Source organism: Neomonachus schauinslandi, chromosome 10, assembly GCF_002201575.2.
Source record: "Neomonachus schauinslandi chromosome 10, ASM220157v2, whole genome shotgun sequence".
Lineage (NCBI taxonomy): Eukaryota > Metazoa > Chordata > Mammalia > Carnivora > Phocidae > Neomonachus > Neomonachus schauinslandi.
Genome location: NC_058412.1, coordinates 60,441,802 through 60,466,061, shown reverse-complemented (window position 1 = coordinate 60,466,061; position 24,260 = coordinate 60,441,802).

Here is a 24,260-nt window from a genome sequence, read left to right as displayed (position 1 = left end):
AATAAGTACATAGTCCTATTTGGCCTATTTTATAAAGGAACAAACTGAGTCACTTGCACAGTGGTAGAGAAGAATATGAACACAGGCTATCTGGCTCCAGAATGTTCCTCCCTAACCACTAAACTTCACTGCCTCCAAAGCCAGAGAGAGAGGGTCTGATCCATGTACCACCTCTGCCTGAAGCACTCCCCCAGATGATAAAACTATTAATGGTGACAGGCTGCCCAGCCAGCATAGCAGAGGCCCCTGTGTTCAGGTTGCAGACACCCAAGCTCAGTAGACAACCTGAACTTCCTGAAAGAATCAAGGTACCTGGAATGCTGGCACCCTGGCCAGAGTCTGCAGCTCATTCTGCTCAGCACTTGCAGCTCCTCTCCTGCAGAGGAAGCCATAAGTTCATGCTCCTGCACACTCTCTGGGCCTCCAGTGCAGTTTGGTCACCTGGGTGACCCCTGCCCACCTGGAACGACGGTGGCCTCTGTCTGACCTCATCCCAGGCTGACAGCTGGCGTTGCACCCATCCAGACAGCCGACGCTCCAGGCTGGACAGAGTATTGTCTCCTGCCCTGCCTTACAAATGGGAGGGAGAGAGAGCAGGCCACTCCTGTTCAGCAGTGGCCTCAAAAGGGGGCAGGTCCCTGAATTTAAGGAGATAGGATGAAAACAAAATGCCAGCTGCAACTATTTCTGACTTTAGGAGAAAAACAGGGCCAATGGCCTCCTGAAGTCCAGTGCCAGGAACTGCTGGAAACAAAGGCCCTCCATTAGGCAGGGTCTAGGCGAGAGCACAAAGCCCCATTGTTAGACTACACCAGTGGTTTTCCAACTTTTTAAGCCATGGAAATGACTGTAACCCCTCAGCCATGCCCTCGATGTCTGGAAGGTCATTCAGGTAAAGCCCATTACCAGGAAGAAAAAAAAATGGCACTCTGAACCCATCTCAAGCAGATGCAGCATTGAGACAATAGTGAAAAATGTCCAATTTCCCATCAAGTCACCACTCAGTACTTACAGAGGCTGTCTCAGATGGGCATCTGGGAGTCCCTTCTCTCTGATCTCCCTCCCTCTTCTCGCCATGCCCCTAAACTGAAAATTGGCAAGGTCCAGATGAACCTTAGTCCTGGCTCCATTCTGGAAGGGCAAGGCTGGGTCCTTAACCTGCCCGCTGCAGTCTCCTAGATTCTTCACAGCCACATAAACCCCTGTCCGTAATGTTAACAGCCTCTCAATGGAGCACCGTCATAGGATATGGTGTTAACAGATCTCTGCTCCCTTCTCCATCATTCTCTCCCAACTAGAGGAGCGGGAGAAAAGGAAAGAGAAAAGGAGACAGAAATCCTGACGCTGCACCCACCATTTTTCAAAGAATATCAGACACAGGAAGCAGGTACCATAACACTACTCTGGTCCAAGCAGGGGCAGGACTTCACCCACTCAGCCTTGGAAATATGATGAAAGTGAAAAGGCTCATATATACAACATTTTCAATCCAATTTCAAGAGGTTCATGAACCCTCCAAAAATTCAAGAACCTTGGGTTAAGAACCTCGGGCCCAGTTTTAAGCTATTCTGTATCACTTGGGAGTCTATGCCGGGGACAAGTAGGTTCTCATCAAGCCTGTTTTCTCTTCTGAACTCACAGCTAAACTACATTACCGAGACCCCTTGCACATTCGTGGAGATGTGTGACTGATTCTTGCCAATGGACATGAGCTCAAGTGATGGATTAGGGGCCGTTAAGAGCAGGCATACCTTCTCCATTCTCTCTCCTCCATGGTCTCCCATGAATGACTCCAAGGATACTTTGAAGCCACCTGGTGAAGAGGACTGAACCTTTACGTGGAAGCAATTTGGGTCCCTGAATGACAACATGGTAAAGAAAGGCCTCCTCCCCCAACCAATCTACATGGGACTGTGATGTGAGCTAGAAAGAACACTTTATAATGGTATGCTATTGAAACCTGGGGGTCATTTGTTACAATGGTTGGCATAATTACCCTAAAATAAGAGGAGCTCTCACAGTTGCCTGAGAGGTGCTGTTAGGAACTCACACTGGGCAATGCTCTTTCTCTACTCTGAATATTCTAGGATGTCAGGAAGAGAGCTAAGTTCACCTATGCCAATCTCTGCAATCGGCCGCCCTGCTCAGGAAGACCTCAGGAGCATGGTAACAGCTGACATCATTGAACACTCACTCTGAGTTGGGCCTTGGGCCTTTACATCTAAGACCTCATCTGAACTTCTCATCACAACTCAGAAAAAGCTACTAGTCATATATCCCTTTTAACTTTGACCCAGGAAGGTTAAGCAACTGTTCCTGGATGGCACAGCTAAAAAGAACACCCAGTCCTAATACTTCTAACTTGGTTTGACTTTCTCAACTTCTCAAACCACCTTTTCTAAGGCAGATACACCCAAGTAGAGTCATATCTGAAGGCTTTACCAGTCATCACCTTGGTTATCAGCTACCAGTGCATACAGAACTGTTGGCACTCACCCGAGAAGGTGCCTCAAGGCAGCTACAGTGGACACACGTCGAAGAAAAGGGCTGCTGGTTGCAGGGACAAGGCCGTAAGGCAAACTCAGCCCACGTGATCTTGGTTGATGGCTGGCCAGCCCTGTCGCTCAGAATCAACTCACAGTCGCCCTTGGCCCCGGGCAGCCCTTCCCTGCGGGCCACAATCCCATATGACCTCATGGCTACAAGAGAAGGGGCAGAGGAACTGAGCGCCCACATTTATGATAAGCCTAGGACAAGAGGAGAGAAGAAATTTGGACGGGCATTCCTCCCACCAACCCCCGCCACAAGGAGCGGCCCACCCTGATTCCACCCAGGGAGCCAGGCCTTTGCGCACAAGCCAGACTCCGAATTGGGCAGCTTTTCCCGGCCTTCCCGTGCCCCCGGGGCCAAAGCTTAGACTCCGCAGTCTGTACACCGAGGAGTGGGGTTTGTGGTGGAGACAGAGAACTGGCACCTACCCCCCCTCTTAAGGTCCATGTTGAGCCAGACTAGAAGGTTCCAAACCCCGACGGCACTCAGGTAACACTGGGCATCCCTACTTCCCCGGTAAGAGACCCGGATGAGGGCGGGGCTTTGCGTGGGACGTGGCTTGCGCTGGGAAGGGGGGGGCTTCCCGCAAAGGCTTGCACCGCCCCTCCCACATCAGGCCCGCCTATTCCCGGACCCTGCTCAGACGCTTTGGGCACTTTTTGCCTTTAAATCCATTTCTCACGTTATTATACATTCCTTTGTGCAATTTTTAAAAATCTATAATTTATGAAAGCTGTCATTCAATAGGGTCTTTGCTCTCCCCGGCTGGAACTTCTTCTAAAGTACTCCTCAGTAGGCAGCGAATCACTCCCCTTTGATTACCATGTGATTAGTTTGTTCAACTGATGGCCTTTCTTCTCTGAGATACTCATTGTGTCTTCTGCCTCCTATGCAGTTCTTAAGAATTTAAATGAGCCATTTTATTTCTTCCTCCAAGCCCTGAATCCACACACCCGGCTCCACCCTTCGGCGTCCCTTTTGAGTGCGCCTAATAAACAGCAGCGCGGTTTCCGAGGGCCCCCTCTAATGGGGAATTTTATGTTGTTTCTGACATTGTTTGTTGTGCTTCCCACAAGACCAAATGCTGCTAAAGATTGAGAGACAGTGACATAAATGTCAGGGAAACGCCTCGGTAGTGTCAAGCCTAATTAGACGCTTGCACTTGGGGGACAACTACGGATACCATAAAACTCAGAAGGCCCAGGAATAGGATAAAAGGGGATGGAGAATAGTTTTGCTGGGATGCTGAACTCGATTTTAATACATCCTTTTGTTCCTTTTAGGTCACTCTTGTCCTGGAAGTACCCATAAGCAAAGTCATCGCATGTATCAGTCACTATGGGCACAGTGATTAAGACCAATAGGCTTGTCAAGGGCCAAGAAAATGTTTGAGATGAAAAAAAAAAAAGATGGGGGCTCCAAATTACAAAACAGAAACTGTGAAATCAAAATGATAAAGTCATAATTAACAAAGCAAATTACAAAAATTATTTTCCAGCAAAATTATGTGTGTGCCCACACATACAAACACACAAACACACGCATATCATGCAATGTATGTGGATTTTAAAGATTAATATAATGTGGGGTGAGGCTTCCAAAACTAAGAGTGCCTTTAACCCGTGAAGGTCCTTGAGCAGCCACATCTACCTTGAAGTAAATAAAATAATTATTATTAAGCCCCTTCTGACAGATACAGAAAATGAGACAAAGCAGACTGAAATGGGTTGCTCAAGATCAAACTGACTGACCATAATAAAGACATTCAGCCTTCCTGGCACCTCCTAGTCTTCCTTTCACTATGCCCCTTACTAAGGCCATGATGCCAAGACACTCCTCTCTAGAAGATCCCTAAGCCCAGGGTTGCGTCTCCTGAGATAACCAGAATTATTTTATGAGTAAATACTCACTATTAATTTCCCTGTCAGACTTTTCCCATAACAAGCTCTTGTCCAGTTGCCCAAGTACTTCTCCCCTAGACCCTCCCTTCTCTCCCTCAAACACATACCTAAAATACAAACAAAACCAGGCACATACAGTGTGGATCTTTTCAAAGCCCATTCCTCAAGTGCCTAACTTCTAGGGTTGCCAGATATAACCTGAAAATAAACCACAACAAACAAACAAACAAAAAACCACCACAACAAGATACCCAGTTAAATTTGAATTTCATGTAAACAACAAATATTTGTTTACTCTAAGTATATCCCAGGCAATATTGGGGATATACTTACGCTAAAAATTTTCATTGTTCATTGCAACGTGAAAAACTAATTGCCCAAATGGAATCAGCGTCTATAAGCCTCCTAATCCAAAAATCAAATGCTCTCTCCCAGGCCTAAACATATCTTGGCCCTACTTGTAATCAGCTGCAAAAGTACAAAATCTGAACTCACCAGTTTAATTGTCAAAGAATCTGAGAGTGATGGAAAAGTTAAAGGTAATTCTGTTCCCCTGACTCCTATGAGATCACACCTAAAGTAATCAAGACTAGAAGACATTTAATCGATATATGCATACAGAATGCAGAACCCTCCCCAGGAACACTACAACTATCATACCTAGGAGACTGTTTGCACCCAGTAGGACTCCTAGTAGCTCTGAATACAGTCGTTTCTCTGCATCTTTCCTCAGTGCTACCCCCAACCCCCGCTGCTCCCCTGCCATGATGAATTCTCCCATAACAAGCCTGGCACCCTTGTTGGTACATAGTAGGCTTGATCCTTATTTATGGAAAGAATAAAATGCAATGCATATAGAGAGTCATATTTCCAATAGGTTAGCTTAAGTTAAATGAAACCAAGAAGAGTCAGAAAAGAGAAAGTTTTGGACAGAGGCATCATTGTTTCCTTTGGAGGATGAAATCTCTTTGAGGGCCAAAGAAAAAGGGAATCTAGCACCCAAAAAGAAACAAGCAAACAAAACACTGATAAGGCAAATACAAGCTTTCTCCTCATAATACCGAGTGAATAAGGACTCAGTAAAGCATCTCAATAGTACAAAGAAAAACAACTAATCCTATGGAGGAGAGAGTCCCCCAAGGAGAACCGAAGAGCTCATGGGCTCATCTGTATTTCCAGGGTCAGGACTGGGGATGGCTGCAGAGGTCAAGAGCCTTTCAGAAGGATGTTGCTGAAACCTCACCTCAACCTCCTCCCAATTAGGAAAGCAGCTCCCTTGCGTGTATTTTAATCTGATAGTGTTCGTTTTAGAATGAGGGGTCCTGAGAACAAGGGGAGTGGGGGAGAGACTTTATTTCTTTATCACTTATATTTAGTATATTAGAATGTATTTACAACTCACAACTCCTACCAACTACAGCTTAAGAGAAACAAGTTTTTGAGGGCATGTGGAGAACTGTGGAGAGAAGCAGGAAACTACCAGGGAATCAGTAGCAGGAGTACAGGATAGGAAATACAAAGTTCTAGAGAAGATTAAGTCTCCCTTACTTACCTCAGCCCACCCTGTCACTAGCTCTGGCAAGGTAAGCTGAACCTGGTTAAGGAAGGAACAAATAGGAAACCATGAGCTGTGATCTATCTAGCCAGGCTGTGGTTATCCACACTGGCCCTGCATCTTGGGTAAGCCTCTCCCTGTGGGGCACCCAGACACAGACACAGGACCCGCCCTCAGGGATCAGAGTCCAGAAGGCAGACAGACATGTCACAGGCAATTCCATACTATGAGCTGAGGAACACAGGGTGACCAGTAGGCAAGCTAAGCACCTACACAGAGGCTCAGCCTAGCAGTGCCAACAGCAGGAGAAAAAGAGAAAGATTTTTGAAAGAATTTCGTATTGGATTTTTCTCCAAAAAATGCAAAATAGGGAAAATCAGAATTGTGTTAAATTTCTTTACAGTGTATGGTTAGGAATACAGATTCTGGAGCAATTCTGCCTATATTTGAAGCACAGCTCTGCCATTTAATAGCTCTGTGACCTTGGACAAGTTTCTTAAACATTCTGGGCCTCAATTTCTTTATCTATAAAATGGGGACAGCATAGAGCATATTATGTGATTGTTAGCCATTGTGAAACTTAAATGAATTTTAACATAAAGCACCAAAGCCTGTTATATAACAAGCGCTCAGTAAGTGTTAGCTATTATCACTACGACATATATAGTTTAGTATTGCCTTTATTTTAGGTCGCATATCAAAATGAAGATATCTTAATCCAGGTTTAGAAGCTCTAAAATCTTAACATGGTCTGATGACAAATACTATGGCAGAGGTATGTCCAGGGCAGTATAGTTAAGATGCCCCTAAAAGAAACTCATACCAGAAAAGGGCAATCATGGGAGCTTCCTGCAGGAATTCTCTAAGCTAACTTCTGAAGGGTTGTCCAGGTGGAGAGAAGAAGAGTAGTCTGTGTAAAGGCCAGAGGCAATAAGTGAGAAGACACAAATATATGAGGGTAGACAGCAAGAATGGGGTAAGCAGGGCCACCGATAGACAGCTGCCCAAGCCCAGGCAACAGGCTCTGGCTGGATGCCGGGTAGGACAGTGCTGAGAGAGCAGTACATCTGGCTTTTGGAGAGAGTCCACTAACTGGGGAAATTGGTAGGACATGGTAATTGATTGGTTATGAAGGTGAGGTAGAAACTGATTTCTTCCCAACTGTTGGACAGTTGTTTGGGCAACTACAAAGTTGTTGACCTCATTCACTGAAACAGGAAACACAGGAAGAGGAGATGAGTTGGGGGTCAGGGGGTGAAGGAGATGGGAAGAGCGCTGGAAATGAGCAAAGGTCATGACTTCCACTTGGAACTATTTACCTTTGGTATTTCTGTCAAATAGCTAAGTGTGAATGCTGGCGACTTAATTGGCTACACAGAGAAAATAATTAAAAATTCAATAGCCATCCCCTATGTTTCACAGAATTCTTCTGTAGAATGAATCATTCCATACGGTTTTCACAATTCCTGTGAGATGAGAACAAGTATGACAATATATGTATCAAGTACTTACTATGCTAAGCATTTTGCATACATGAACTCATGTAATCCTGACATTAACCCTGAGAAGTACATACTGTTAATAACCCATTTTATAGTTAAGAACACTGAGGCTGGGCGCCTGGGTGGCTCAGTTGGTTGGGTGACTGCCTTCGGCTCAGGTCATGATCCTGGAGTCCCAGGATCGAGTCCTGCATCGGGCTCCCTGCTCAGCAGGGAGTCTGCTTCTCCCTCTGACCCTCCCCCCTCTCATGCTCTCTCTATCTCATTCTCTCTCTCAAATAAATAAATAAAATCTTTAAAAAAAAAAAAAAAAAAAGAACACTGAGGCTTAAAGCTAAAGATTAAGTGGTTTGACCAACATCACACACCTGGTAAATAGCAAATCCATTTCCCCTTTTGACAGGTGGAGAAACCGAAGGTCAAATAGGACAAGGGATGTGTACAAGATTGCAGAACCTCACAAGTTGTGGAGCCAACTCTACACCCAAATCTGCTACTTCAGGAGACCAGTACTTTTTTCATCACCCCATGAATTCAGGCTGTAGAAGTCTATTATTTACAAAAGGCAAGAATGAGAAGATTATAGGGGTAGGACCAACCGGTAGCCATGTTCAAACAAGGCAAAAACTGCTCATTTCCCTCAGAAGAAATGTGCAGCCTCATAAGCGTAAGGCACCTCGTATCTGCCTGGTGCTGTTGATGGTGATGATGATGATGATGACGAAGGAGACTGGCTGCTGCTGAGGGTGATGCTCCATTGGTGCTAACACTTCAATTAAGATCCAGAGATCTCTGTGGCCCTCAAATTCTTGAGGTCAAACTTGGGACTGAGAATGATCTTTTCTCCCTAGATTATCCAAGAGAAGGGAACTCCAGCTGGAGTTGTGTTTGTGTCCATTCACTCATCAAATTCTTACAGTGGCTGAGCAGCTACTTTCAGGCACTGTGCTAGGCGCACAGAACGCAGAGCTGACAAAACAGACATACTCCCTGCTCTTGTGCAGCTCGCAGTCTTAAACACTCCACCTCGTCATGCCCACTGGTTGGAAACTGAGTGAGGAGCAGTGTCCCTACCTGAAAGCTGCCCCCAAGAAACTGGCATTTGTGGTTTTTGTTCGGTCCCACTGACAGAGGCAATACTAGGACCCTAGCTGTAGGCTAGGCCTGGGTTTCCAGCCCCTGGCCCTGCCAGTGGCCGGCTGGGGGACCTTCGGAAACCCATCCAGCATCTCTGGCCTTGACACAAAATGGGGGGAAGGGAAGGGCAAAAAGATGAGACCCATGGTTTTCAAACTCCTTTTAAGCTACATTATCCATTCTTTATTCACTTAGCAAATTTTTACCCAGAGCTGATTTTGAGCAGATAACATGAACAACACAAATAGGGCCTGAGGCCTCAGGGAGTTTGAGGTCTAGTGGAAATCTTATACCAAACTCCACCATGTAGAAATGGAACTAATCCTGAGGTCATCTCGGGCTCTACAAAACACAGTTTTCCAAAAAAAATCCACACACAGTCTCGCTAATCTCTCAGGTTCCTTCCTGCACTAGATTCTTGGGTTCCTTCTCCCAGGTTGGGGGAACAGCAGCAACAGAAACTGAACATCCTGTATGCCTATCTCCAGCGACTGCATATTTTCTGTAATTTTGTCCAACAAGCCCCAAGCACTCAAGCTTGTCAAGGTACTGCTGCTTTGCTCCATTGGTCTGTCTGGGGAAGCCAGCCATTTGCATGAGACTCTCCAAGTGTCTGGTTCAAACTGGGCAGGGAAAAGAAGGCCATGCGTATTTTCATTTGGAGGCAGAGGGATTTTCATGCATTACTCCCCAAGCACAGAGCAAGCTCTGGAGAGGCTGCAATGGGCATTAGCAAAAGCAAGACAAAGGGGCACAGTATGAGTTTCTTCTTCCCAGAGAAACTTTTTTTTTTTGAAAGAAAGGGAATGAAAGCCCAGTTCCCCTATTCCCTTGTTAGTTTTGCAAAACAAACGAGCAAATAATTTTCATTCATTGACTTTGCTTTCTCCTTCCAAAGACATCTCTCCATCCTCTAAGGAAGACCCATTTGAGGTTTCCTGCATGCTGTCTGTCCACTTGGTAAGAAGGGATTTGATTTTTTTTTATTTCTCACACCATTCTGTGCCAACGTGAGCCTGACCATTTCCAGATGAAACACTGCCTTTACCAGAACGAAATGTTTGCGAAAAGGTCTTTAATGAACTGAAAACGTTAATTTGAAAAGTCTCCTCTGTGGAAAGAATGAGGCTTGGAGAGTAAAGGAAATGACACACAGCTTAGGGACTGGCAGACGGCTGGTTTCTCTCAAGTGTTTCAAAAGGGGGAGACAGAGGATGGGTTAGGTTGGGATCCAAAGTGGACCCTCATTTGGAGGGCAGGACCAATAAGGCAAGTCTGAGCTACGTTCACACACTCAGCTTTGTTTTGGTATTTTATATGTCTATACACACAGGATTCTCCTGGCGAAAAACAATACACAGTCCCTCGGCCCCTTCCCCACCACCAGAAATTCCAGCAAATGCCCCACTGGCATTATTTCAAAGGTAATCTCAATGAGAATGATGTTCATGCTAACAGCACCAACCACCACTAACACCACTTTTTTTAAATCAAGGTGTTATTCTCTCTCCCACCCACACCATCGGTGCCACCCAGATCGCACACAGGAGGAGAAAACATGAAAGTTACAGACTCTGTTAAGAATGCTGATTATAAGTCATCGGGCAGATATAATTACAGGAATTGCTCTCCCTAGCCGAGCTGATATTTATTTCAGCAGCTCTGACCCTTCACGAGGATCTTGCTGCCACCTCACCCCCAACTCTCCACCCCCACCCCCAAAGGGCTTTTCTAACTGAAAGCAAACCCAAGCCAAATCCTGCTCATACTCTCGGCCAGGTGCCAGGAAAAGCGTAAATTTTCGTGAGCTCCGGCTATTTTGCCAGAAGTCTGCAAATGTGTCTGGACACGAATGGCGGTTCCCTTTTGCGAGGCCAGGCCTGAGCGCCAGGAAGTTCTAAGAGCAGCACATCGAGAGAGATCAGGCGACCAGAGAAAGGGGCAAAAGCAGCCTGTCTGTGTAAGTAAGTGAAGCTCTCCTGGCATATCGGTCTGCAGCCAGAGTCAGTTACCGTATTGCCCTTAAAGAGAAAAAACAGAAAGGGTAATCTTTCTCAGACTCAGTATTCCCATTGTGTGCTGTTTACTTTGTTCCCAAAGGCAATCCCCCAATTCCCTACCAGGACTTCACTTTTCATAATGGAAATTAAATCAGTTACGTGTGTGTGTGTGTGTGTGTGTGTGTGTGTGTGTGTGTGTGTGTAAGACTGAGAGGCTGTCTGTAAGCATGGGCACAGCTAACTAGACTTAACCCATGCTGCTCCTTTGGCCTGGCATTCTGAGGCTGTTTGAAAGAAAGGATTTTAAAAATGTAGAAAGCAAAGATCACTAAACAAGTAGGGGGCATCATTAACCAGTCTTCCAAGCCAGGTCACTCTTGCTGCTCAGGGCAGACAGGCTTCATCCATTCCGAAGCCCCGGGAAGTGTGGGTAAGTAAGGGTGCCATCCAGCCCCGTGCAGGTCTTCTTCTCCGGGGTGATGCTTTGCCTCCCCACCATGACACACCTGGGTGGATTTCACTGCTCGGTGAAGCCTGTGGTCTGTCTCTAAATTTGCCCAGTTTTCATTCCCCCCCTATTGAAGGGGGCAATAAACTTTACTGCGGAGGATGCAATTATTTGGGGGCCAGGTGTGACTTAACAAGCTTGAAAGCCTCCGAACAGAAGCAAAGCCAAAGGGAAGGGTATGTTTTCCAAGTGATTAAAAAGCAGTGTGACTCCCTTCACACCCATCCTGCCCGCCCCCCACCCCCACCCCGTCTTGCCCTGACAAAGCAAGGGAAGGATTCAAATCAAAGGGATCTGGACTTTACTTACCAGATGAATATATTAAAGTGCTCTGGCTGGTAAGTTTCTACCAAACTGACCATGGCTAGGACCGGGGAAGGAAGGACCGGAGTGAAAAGGAGGAGGTGAAAAACCCATAAAGAAACACAGGTTTCCCTCAAATTATACAATAGACACATTTCAAAAAGTGAAATATAAATTGTTTTAATAAATGGGTTCACTGTCAGTGTACCAGCTATTGTTCCTAGAGGGAAACCTTTCCTAATTTGAAAAAGAAAGAGTAGCTGCTATTTATCTTTCGGGCCAATCTGGGTTGCTAGGTATGATACGGAATTTTTATAAAGTAAAGGACATCAAAATAAAAGGTTTTTCTGAATTTTTTAAAATATGAAACACCAGCCAGAAATGTAGCTGCAAGGTACATGTACTGAAATAAACGAAGGAGGGGAAAGAAGGAAGAAGGAAGGAGAGAAGAAGGAGCAAAAGAGAAAGACAATATTTCCTTGGGTCAATGAACCCAATTCAGTGGATTAGGGTGTCCATACCCTATCTTAAAAAGGACCAAGATGAGCAATTAGCATGCAGAGAGATAAACTGCCAAGCTGGAGAACCAAAGAGAGGGGGTGTTACTGCACAGAGAGCAAGGCAGAGAAAAGGAGTGAGGTCAGGAAAAATGCACACAGGCTGCGTGTATTGGGGGGGGGGACGTGTTGGTGGTCAGAGACCCCAGCCAAGTGTTTAAAAGAGTTCTGGGCTGGATGGGAGCCAGAGCATGTACAGAGGGAGTTAGAATAGGGGATCTGGAGATATACCAGTTCCCCTTGTTCTCTAGCAAAGAAGATTCCAAAATAAGCTGCGCTCTCATGGACCAGAGGGTCATATGCCATTCTTAGGGCCACATTACCCTTCCCTAATGGAAAAAGGTCACGTCTATTTCCAGCTGCAAAACCTACCCACGTCTTCTCAGCCTCAGGGAGCATAATTTCACAGACAGAAGGCGGAAAAGAAAAGCTACCAATGAGATGCAAGAATTAATAGCAGAACAGGAAAACTTTCAAGTCATTAATTTCTAATGAAATAAAGTTCATTTCAACCTTGTAGAGGTTTTTAATGTGTTCATTTTTTTTCGTGTTTTACTTAATTTGTTTCTTTAAGAGGAGAGTTCAAAGAGGTTGGTACTTTTTCAGATTATTTTAAGAAATGTGCCTCAGTAATTCCATTATTCTTGGTTACTCGTTTAGCCCACGCAAACTGTAAGGGCCTCCTTGGGTATCCAGCACCCAGGAAACTCCTCAAGTGTGCAAGGCCCAGATCCACCCCACAGGAGATTATGATCTGGCTATACACACAGATAGGAAGATCAGGCCACAAGAAGAACCAGCACCGTTCTCTAAGAACCAGACATTGTACCAAGAACTTACCCCACATGTCTTAAATAATCCTCACAAAAACCTGTGGGGGTGGATACAATTCCCACCAGCTTGCAAAGGAGGAGACTGAGGCCCAAGGAGGTTAAGTCCCTTGCCCCAGGTCACATAGCTGGGAAGTGGCTGCGTCTGAGTGCCCAATGCTGTAGGACACACCGCATGTGCCACAGGCAGTCGGAGGAGAGCAGAATCCAGGATGCCCTCACAAACCATCTTAGCACTGCCATGGGGGACCCAACCCTTCCAGAAGGGTGGGTTGGATTCTTACCTGCTCAATCAGGGGCTCCGCGAGGCACCGGTCAGTCATACGTGCAACATTCAAAAACAAAACAACAACAACAACAAAAAACAAAAAACAAAACACCCTTTACAAGGCACGTAAAGGAAACATGGTTTTCTATCTTTAGGTCATTCTGTGCCTCCATAGCCATCTGCAGGGATGGAACTTGGTTTCATTAAACATGATATTTTTGTCAGCTCTCTTATGCTTTTTTGTTTTCTCTTGCTTTCAATTAAAGGATTTTTTTCCCCTCCCAGAAATTCTTTGGGGATTTGAAACCCACTTCAAGGAAAGGGAAAAAAAAAAAAAAAGGAAATCCATCTTAGAGTATTAGTCACCAAGATGGGTGTGAAGACAACGGACTATAAAACCGAAACCAGCTCCATCTCCAAAAGCAAAGAACAATCTCTAACAAACTGCTTTGAATTTTAAGAACTAGAAATAATGCTGGCAAACTGGTTTGTCATTCTTAAAATGCAATAATAAGTTTTTTTAAAAAAACCTCCAAATTAACTCCCAATGGTTACAACCAAATAAAGAACATAGGCCGGGACGTCAAGCAGAAGCCAGAATGCTTCACCAGAGAAAAATACTTAGCTATAAAGAAATAAAAGTATGAGCTGGAAATAAAATGAAAATCAAACAAGAGCAAATGTGGTGGGCCTTGGAAGATCTTACATTCCACCAGCAAGTAAAACCAGTGCAGAATTGACCAGTGGTAGGGAGTCTGGGAAGGGCACCAGGCTTGGACTGAGTGTTTCCCACCTTGAAATCAAAGAAATGGGCGTGTGTGCGGTGTCTGCCCTGCACGTATGACCGTCCGTCTCCTCTGCACAGTCGTGATGAAATAATCTCCCTCTTATCATAGCCTTTGATCTCACAATCCCCGTTTCCCACGCTATTAAGATATCCCATGTCTCAGCAATTCAACTTTGCATACTCAAACCCCTTTTTTTCCTTGGCCCGCACCTGCCCACACATCAGTGGCTCTGCTTTGCTTTATGCCTTTGCTTTGTGCCATTTCGAAATGTTTTCATTAGATGGGAGCGATCATCGTGGCGGAGGCCAATTGCCACCCCCACATGGGGAGCTCCAGCCAGCATCCCTCCTCTGTGGGGCTGGAGAGGGGCTGGAGAGACCAGAGCAAGAGGGTTCCCAAGGACTCCAGGCCTCGCTGAGAGAGGAGGCACTGACCCAAGGACAGGGAAAGGTCACACTTGCTTAGTGAAGCTCCCAGTGTTCTCAGGGATGCTCTCTCACCCTCTCTCTCTGGCATTCTTGGGCAAATGCTGCTGTCAGAAGCTCACTGGGGAGATTGGCTCAAGAAGAGATCGTCTACCTGTATCTTGTCTTTAGCAACCATTTCTACTAGGTTTGCATCACCACCCCCTCACCTCCAACAGTCTGGGTCCCTTCTAAAACATCTGAATGGAGAGTCTATGATGCAAGCTCTGGTCTGGAAATTGCCTGCCAATCCCCTCCAGCCATCTTTGGTCTTTCCCCTAAGGACAAGAGAGTAAGATTCTGGAATCAGGTGCACCTAGATTCAAATCAACCTCACTGGGGCCCCTTATCACCCTTGAGGCTCAGTTTCCTCATCTCTAAAATGAAAACCACTCTGTCTCCTGCGCATTTCTTTTGTGGTGATTACATTTAATCATATGTGTAAAGTGCCTATGTAGTCCACTGTCAGGCACATACTAGGTAGTGAACCTCAATGGTTCCTGCTCCAACTGCCTACACCTAGTTTATATTCCCTTACAATAATAACTACAAGTATCTGTGGAGTCTTTACTACTTGCCAAGCACTGTCCTAAGTATTTTACATAGATAATCTATTGCACACTCAAAAGTAAAATCCTGTGAAGTAAGTACCACCTTATTCCCCTTTTATAGGCCAGGCAACTAAGGCTCAGTGCTTGAGGTCATGCCTCTTAGTGAGCCACCAACATAGAATTCACACCCAGATCTTCTGGACTTTAAAAACCCTGTCCTATTGTGCATATTTGCTGCTTCCTGAATCCTCACAATATTCGTGAAAACTTTTGCCTATTTTAAAACCTGTTTTTAAAGTTTGTCTCTTAACATTTCCCACTTATTCATTCATAAACAAGTCCTAACCCACTTGAAATAAGAAAAATAAGTGATTTTCCCTATTCCATAGTAATTTACATGATCCATGGCTGTGTAGCTCCTGGTGTATGAGCAAAGCAGATCTCCATAGGAAGTGAATTGTCCTTCTCCAAAACCCATGCTGTAGCCTGGGAACAAACGTATTTCTTCAGATCCCTAGGGACGAGACCTGGGTCCTCATCCTAAGGCAATATCCACCCTGGCTACATTTTTTGCAAAACCCAATTTTCATTTATCTATCCTAAGGCACGATTATTTGGGAGGTCAGCCTCCTGCATTCATCTTCCACTTTGTTCTCCAGGCCCCAGCTCAAATTCCTCTAGGCAGCCCTTTCTTTCAGCCCAAGGCCCGAACCCCATGCCCTGTTGTGTCACAGAGCTCAGAGCCTATTCTACAGACACCATCCGGCACTTCCTTAAAGGGTTTTCTAAGTGTTTCACATGTGGACATCTTGTTGACCTAAGAAGATTATAAATTCCTCAAAGACTGAAATTTTGTCTTCTGTTGTTTTTGAAGCTCCTAAAGTACTTAGCCCTTCATTAGGCATCCTACTAGAATGTCCATGGATGCAATTACCCCCACAAAGTGCTAATGCATCAGCTGTCCCACAAGCCACAAGCATACCTCTGTTTTCCCTTTGGAAGTTACCATCAGCCCTATCCCAGTGCCCAAACCAAACCAAAATGATTTAAGGTCCAGAGGAGACCCAAATAGAGACCTGATAATCCTAGCTCCATGACCCAGGCGATCTCCCACCTCCTCCTCATAAAGATAATCCAGCCAGTCCCACCCAACCCAGACTCTCCTTGCCCTAAACTCTTCCTTTACAAGGAGACACAGTCATCAACCCTTCCTTCTTCAGACAATGGCACTCTCCCCATCCCAACTGTTTGGAAACTGCTCTCCTCCCAACATAACCTGATGAACATAACATAATGGTTCTGATAAGGGGTGAGCATCCCATCCCTCTGGCTTCAATAGTTGGTCCTAGGATAATCACGGGATGTATATCCCATCTATCAGGTTACAATGACTGGTCCAAGGATGAGCACATGACCCAAGCTGAGCCAATAGGATCCTTCCTCAAGATTTTTTTTTTTTTTTTTTTACTAGAACTGACAGAGAAGGACCTCCTCTCTCTCTGATTGTGAGGTTGTATGTAACCATGAAAGTCGGGAGCTGTCTGTTCCTTTTTGGAAGAGAGAAACTAGCTGTGACTAGAGCAAATGAAGCAGACAAACAGAAGAACAGAACCTGAGAGAGTAATGACAACATTCGAACCCTGGCTGCAGTGATCCCTAGGGCAGCCCTTCTGCCTGAGACTGGGTTATGGGGGTTCAGAGCCCCCTTTTGTTTAAGTTAGGTTTCTGTCACTTGTACCCAAAGCGTTCTCCTAACATAAATACTTCCCAGGAAGGGCATGTAAATTAGCACCAAGAACAAGTATGGATTAGGCCATCCTGCAGATAAAGGTAAGTGGGTGGCAAGAATTGAGCCATGGATTCCTCATGAACAGGACCTCTGCTGGTCTGCAGGTGGACACAGGAGGGGTGGTGGCAGGAAGTCCTTCTCAGCCCACCGTGGCTTGGGTCATGGCCTACAGCATCAAAGGTCTTAATGACTGAAACCCCCTGAAAACAATGCCCCTTCCTTCCCTGCTGGTCACAGGTGCTGATAGGCAAAGGGACTCACCAGCCTCCTGGTTGGACCCCTGAGGGAGGAGCCTGCTCTCCCTCCTCCGGGAAGACAGGTAGCACTGGGTGGTTCCTCAGCAGAGTCTGCTTTTCCATGTCAAGATGGCAGCAAAATAAAACTTTGGTATCATCAACCTAGTATGAAAAGCTGAACTAGGAATCAAAACTTGAGATGTGGAGTTTCTCTTAATTTCCTCTGTTACATGGGTAAAGAGAGCCTGGCTGCCTCCCAGGCGAGGCTCAAATAAGAGCATAACAATAACGACAACCTCCTCAGTAGTCACTATGTGCTGAGCCTATGCATGCATTAGCTCATGAAGTCCTCACAGCACAGCCTGGCACACACAAGAAAACTCTGGGTGGATTTTTAAAAAGACACAGACCCAAAGACACAGAACTAGTAAGTTGCAGAGCTTGGCGTACAAACCACATCTATCTTAACGGTTGTGTGCTTTAGCTGTTGTGCCAGTCCTCTACCCAGAGATAGTGTTGCCAGATCTGGGGGGGGTGGGGAGAAACACAGGACACCCAGCTACATTTGAATTTCAGATAAGCAACAAATAATTTTTTGGTCTAGCTATGCCCCATGCAATATGTGGGGCATACATATATTAAAAAGATTATTTGGTTTTTGTCTGAAATTCAAATATAATTTGGGTGGTTTTGTACTTTACTTTACTTTACAAGACTATCTGGAGATCAACTGAATAAATGAACTTTGAAAATGGTAAAGCACTACACAAAGTAAAGTTCTTTTGTTATAAATCCTAACCCCAGGTCTAACTGGTGACTGGCACTATTCTGAGACTATTCCAGGACATTCATAGCCAGAGCTATGAGATCCAGACAAATATCCAGCATTAGTAGTTTTATATAGCCCTTGTGGATATCATATAAGCTCTAAACATAAAAGATAAAGTTAATGGGGATTCAGAAAAAATGATACTAACCAGGAACGTCTGGGTGGCTCAGTCGGTTAAGCGTCTGCCTTCGGCTCAGGTCATGATCCCAGGGTCCTGGGATCGAGTCCCACAGGGGGTTCCCTGCTCAGCGGGAGCCTGCTTCTCCCTCTGCCTGCTTCTCTCCCTGCTTGTGCTCTCTCTCTCTGACAAATAAATTTTAAAAATCTTTAAAAAAAATGATATGGGGCGCCTGGGTGGCTCATTGGTTAGGCATCTGCCTTTGGCTCAGGTCATGATCCCAGGATCCTGGGATAGAGCCTCACATCGGGCTCCTGGCTCAGCGCAGAGCCTGCTTCTCCCTTTCCCTCTGCCTCTCCCCCTGCTCGTGCTCTCTCTCTCTGTGTCTCAAATGAATAAATAAAACCTTTAAAAATTAATTAATTAAATAAAAATGGTATTAACCACCCTTACGTCCTACCTCCCCCCACCCAACGCCACCACACACACTTGCCTTCCCAGTGGTTGGGGTATCTTTTCTGGGGCCTCCTCTTCTCCTTCCCCCCACTCAAATACCTAGATGGCAAGGTCATTCCACTTGCTGAGTTTCTGGCCACGGCATGCCACTTTAGTAGTAGGTTCTGTGGATTTTACTGTAGAGATACTGCCCTCAAGGTATTGTGGTTGAAGAAACAGCATACAATTTAGTGTAGGAGCATGAGGAGACAGTTCCCACTTACTGGGCACCTTGTGCTCATCAGGCACTATGCTAGCTACATTCCCAGAGATGGTCATGTATAATGCTCCCAGCCCCTCATCCAGAATCACAGGTATGCTGCAACCTGTCGGAACGCCTGGAAACCACCAGGGAGCCCCCCTCCTGCTGTCAGAGGTGCCAAATGAGTTGATGATGAATTCAAACCACCAAGTTGAGTATATCAGGAGGAGAGCTCTGCTCTTTTCCATTTCTCACATTTCTCATACAGATCACCCTAAGACTGTTCATGCCTCAGGGATATTCAGAATGTCAAGCTGGACTGGGTCCCAAAACGTGAACCCTGTCAGAACACACGGTATATCCAGGACAATAGCAGAAACCGGCTCCATAATCCCTCCTTTGTGGACAGAGGGAGAAAGACAGTGTCTGAGTTCCTTTCCCAAACCTTTCTGTGGTCCTACTGGCACAGTTGGCTACCACCTCCCAGATCCGTTACACCCCGACTTGCACTTCTATCAGGCTAAGGACGGCCCTGCCCTGGGTGACTGATGCCGTTTTTGTCTCATTATGGATTCCTAATCTCTTCTCGTTTTTCCCCATAATTCCAGCTGATAAGTCATCAACTTTTCTCTCACTGTGAAAGAGGCCTTCTGAGATCATGTAATTCCTTGCATTCATAAGCGGTTGAAGGAGAGTATTCAGCAAGGGTTTTCTGAGGTCTAAGAGAAACAGAGCAGACCCTAACCAGTGGAAAGAGCCCACACCACTTCCAGCTTTCTACACGTCTCCCAACTCAGACCTCTGGCTACACTGGAAGCATTATGCCTATACACTTTTAATGGTCCCCACACTGCCAGCCTTCCTAACAACGGTTTCTGCTCATCTTTTCCCAATACGTCACTCTCCCTTGTCCTGCTTCTCAACCTGACCTTGTCCAGGCTCGGGCTACAAAGACCTCAACTCACCTTTCCCTTAGAGAGTGCAATGGAACTCTCTGTGAGGCGAAGTGAAGCTGAGGAACCAGAAGGATGCCCACCTCAGATGCTGCTTGTGCTGAATTGGGCTCTGGAACCATCTAGTTTTACAATTCAAGAAATACGATGTGACATCTTGGATAACTGAATCCAGGAAAGAGTAAACAGGATCCTACTGGACTGACTTGCAATGTCCTGCTTTTATCACCCTCTCTTCATTTTCTGGAATATATAGTTAGTTGCTTCCATACTAAACATTATATCTGCTTTGGGTCCCAAAGTTTTCACTTCTTCATAAGGGATGCTCAATAGAAGTCTCTTTTTCTCTTTTTTTCTTTCTTGCTTGCTTGCTTGCTTGCTTGCTCTTTCAAGGTCTTCATTTTATACCACTAACTTGTGGTTAAAAGGCTTGTTTTAGTTGTTTCTGTATTATCTAGAGGGTTTTTTTGTTTATATATTGTGTTTTGTTACTAGCCTTAAGACACTCTAGGATCCTAACTTTTGTTCTGATATTTGACCTCATTCTTAGCTTTTTGCCTCTAATACTTCCTTTTCGTCACCCAGAACATTCCATCTTGCCTTGGGCCTCTCTGAAATCCCTACATGTGTCCGTATTCCTTCCCAAATCCTCTAGTAGTCTTCCCTTAATTGTGAGTTCCTAAGTAAAAGGGTCAGTAAAATTTTTCCCCTCAAAATGAGACACATTCAACCAATGCCCCTTCACCATTTTCACAGTGAAACTCAACTTAAAAATTAAATAGTTTTTGGAATTTTTCTTTCAGATTTGAGCCCATGCCAATCACGTCTGTGCTCTTTACAAATGGATGGCTAGTCTTGCCCCACAGTGACTTCCCCTTTCAAATCCTGCTCCCAAAAACGTTTTCTCCTTGTCAGTTTACCACTGACTCCCTGCAAATCATCCTGTGATCCCATGTAGAAAGGACACGATACACAAATAAATTTTGGTGTCCTATACTCGAGGGTTATAACTGAAAATAGATTGGTAGTCAGAAAAAAATGATGTGTGTATAGTATAGCACAGATATTTTATATATATATATATATATATATATAATGATGCTACATATATGGTGCATATGTCAATAGCCTTTTTTTTTTTAGAAATTATTTTTTTTAAGATTTTATTTATTTATTTGAGAGAGAGAATGAGAGACAGAGGGCACGAGAGGGAAGAGGGTCAGAGGGAGAGGCAGACCCCCTGCTGAGCAGGGAGCCCGATGCGGGACTCGATCCTGGGATTCCAGGATCATGACCTGAGCCGAAGGCAGTCGCTTAACCAACTGAGCGACCCAGGCGCCCGTGTCAATAGCCTTAAATCCAATATGATAATCTGCAAAATAAAACACAACATCTGCCCCCAAATCCAAAGATTTTTGAATGAGACAAGTTTCTCATGGCTAATAAAGCTATTCAAAACCCCAACTGTACCTCATCCATGTGGATACAGTTACATCCTGTTTAGTACTCTACCTCAGTAATCATCACATATGATATTATCACCAGGGCTAGCACTTACAGAGAGCTAACCATGTTAAGGAGCATATGTGCCTTCCTTTTCATTCTCACCAAAACCCCATGAGGTAGCTATTCTTTATCATCCCCATTTAACAGATGAGGAAACCAAGGCTTAAAGGCAATTGGTAACTTGACAAAGTTCCCATAATGTGGCATGATGGAGCAAGAATTAGAAGTTAAGCTCATCCAGCTCCAGAGCCCATCACAGCCACTTCCTTCCTGCATTCCTCCCCTTGAAGGGTTCCACAGAGGGCTTACGTTTTAAACCTGCATGTAGGACAGGTGTTTGGGGCCCTCCACCCAGCTGCTCACCAAGAGACTAATCAGTCAGCATGGCTGTAGTAGGTCACACTTTGCTCCCCATCTTCTGTGGAGTATAAAGATGATTAATTGCTTACACAGAAATTGATCTAACCACGGTTTTATGAAAAATGCAGGATTTCCCTATCTTTAAAGGGACTTCTCAAAGAAATTTGAATTAGGGAACTAAGTAATTGAATTTTTCTGTCTTTCCTGGCATTTTTAGCTACTGATTAATGTAGAGTCTGGGGTGTTGGAAAGACTTGGAAAGAGCGATAATAATATTAACCCTTATGAAAAGGTTTGCTATGAGAAGGGATTGTGGCTCAGGGTCTTGGATGGAAAACAATCAAAGGTTCGAGTTTTGTGGGCATCAGCTCTATTGGCAGGAGGGCAGGGGTGGGGCAAACTTTCTGGCTACCATGATCTTCAGTATTTCCTCAGAACCTGAGCTTTCCCCTGGTCTGAGGGAGATAGCAATCTCCTCCTGTAACATGTCACCGTTAGGAAGGAGGGGGAACAGTAGGGTTGACGACCACAGCTAGGCAACAGTATCAGGCATAATGGCGCCCTCCCCCATCACCCTCCCAGTCAAGCAGACTAAATGTCCACCCCCCCCCAACTCTGTCCTATTAAGAAGAACGCCCCTTGTCTCTCAGGCCACAGTTGGTCATGAGGATTAACCCCTCCCACCCCTCACCCCCCCACCCAGGCATTTCCCCCTCCTTCCAACAGTCCTCTGAGCAGACATGACTGACAAGAGTACCACAAGCGATGATGTCACAAAGAGAGGGGGCAGCATGCCCTGTTAGACCATCTTTCACTCCAGTGGACTCGCCTTCACAGACAAATTGATTTGCAAAGGTTCAGGCTGCCAGCCCGGCCTGCTTTGCATACAGAACGCTCCCTGGTGACACAATAAAAAGTGGCCAGGCTAACAGAGGAGCACAGCGGGGTCTGGCCGGTTCAAAGTCCAAACTCCACACCCCCTCACCTCGGTCTGGTTTGAAAGGTCACTGTGTGTCTGGGAAAATAGTCGCAGGATACAATCCTTTATTAAAGGTCACTATTTTTCAACAGCACTTAACACACACTTACACACAAACTGAGACTGGAGAGGGGGAAAAAAAAAACTGGGGGCTGCATCGTATTGTATATTGTGCTTGCAAGATTTATGTCTTGTGGTCACCAGCAATAAACACACACTGCTTCAGTATTAAAGTTCACATTAATCCACTGATTCTCCCTCTCCTGGAAATCAGGCCTCTTCTTTGCCAGGCAGACAGGGCAACCAAGACTTTTGTTCATTTCTTTGGTTCCTTCCCCATATTTTCCTCCCCTTGTGGCCAATGTTTTACTTTTGTGGATTTTTTTTTTAAATTATTGTTGGCATTGTTATTACTGATGTGCAGCCATAGAGCTTTACATTTGGTAGTTTGCTCTCTTGCACTGTTCATGACGTGTGCCTGGCATTTGAATCCAAGACCATGCGGACTCACAACGCCCAGGACTCAGAGTGTGTGTCTGTGGATCTGTATGTGTCACAGATCTTGAGAAGCAAAAGTCAAGTTCCTTTCTGTGCTGCCTGTGAAAATCCAGGGGAGCACACCGACGCTAAGCCAGTGACCATAAAGCCATCAAGGAGACTGCCAGTCCTGCCTATCCATTATGTTGTATATCTTATTTGAGTAAATACTTCCAATACAAGCAAAAATAGCAATTGTATTTTCCTCCAGTAACAGACAGTTCATGTTTGGTTCCCAAAGAATGTTAACAATAGCAATCCCTGCATTCATAACAAAAGAGATTATCAAAGAAGTCAGCCCAAGCTGTTAGATTAATTTAGGTAAGAATTGCAAAAGAAAATATTTAGGGGAAATTCTATGAATTTCAAATAGCTGGCAAAAATATATAATGTTGAGGATTCCACTCTGCTCTGCAGCACATTTTTGCAAAGCTTTTGCCAGTGATAGGTTTCTAAGCTATCAAAAGCACATTAATTTTTTCTGATTAAAACAGCTGTGAAAATATACAAGTGTAACTGTGAAAAATCCGGGGCTTATTGTAATACTTTAAGCAAAACAAGGATAAAAGATTTTTAAATATGGACTTGCCAAAAGTAAAATATCTAACACGGGGAGAACTAATTCTGCGTGTGCTTCTAATATTTTGGCATAAATACTTTAATCCTCTTGTCCATCCTGTTGGCACCTCATCTACAGTTGACTTGTTAAGGGCTAGTTCCTTTGTAATGTCGTCAGCACCTCTCCATAGTTATTGACTGTGCTCTCATTAAAACTGGCAAGATCACAAAAACGGCAGAAGTGAGAAGAGGTGGGGAGGAAGCTGGTTCCTCACTACAAAGGTATTCAGAAAGGCAAAAGAACCTAAAGGAGAAATGAAAAAACATGACAGAAGTGAAACTGTCTGACAAGGAGGAGAGGGGAGGAGGGGGAAGGGAGGAGGAGGATGAAGTAGGAGAAGAAGGGAGGAGGACAAAGGGGAGGAGGAGGGAAGAGGGCAGAGGGGAGGGTGATGAGGAGGAGGAGACTTCTGGAGGTGGGGCTGGAGTTTGGTGACTCTGCTTTCATGTTTTTGTTTATTATAAAAATGCACAGGTAATCACAAAGACCAAGTTCAAGTTGCTTATCACGTTCACCCAGAGTTATGGCATGATATGGCACATAGTATGTAGCGCACACACTCATAGCCACGGACGGCTCTTTTTTTCTCGTTATTTAAAATAAATGCTTTTTGGAGGGAGATGTCAATTTCTCTTGCCCTTACCCCTGATTTGGGCTTGGCTGGTAATGATTTATTTCATTGTGGACCCAGACTCTTCATTCCCTAATCTACTATCATGAATG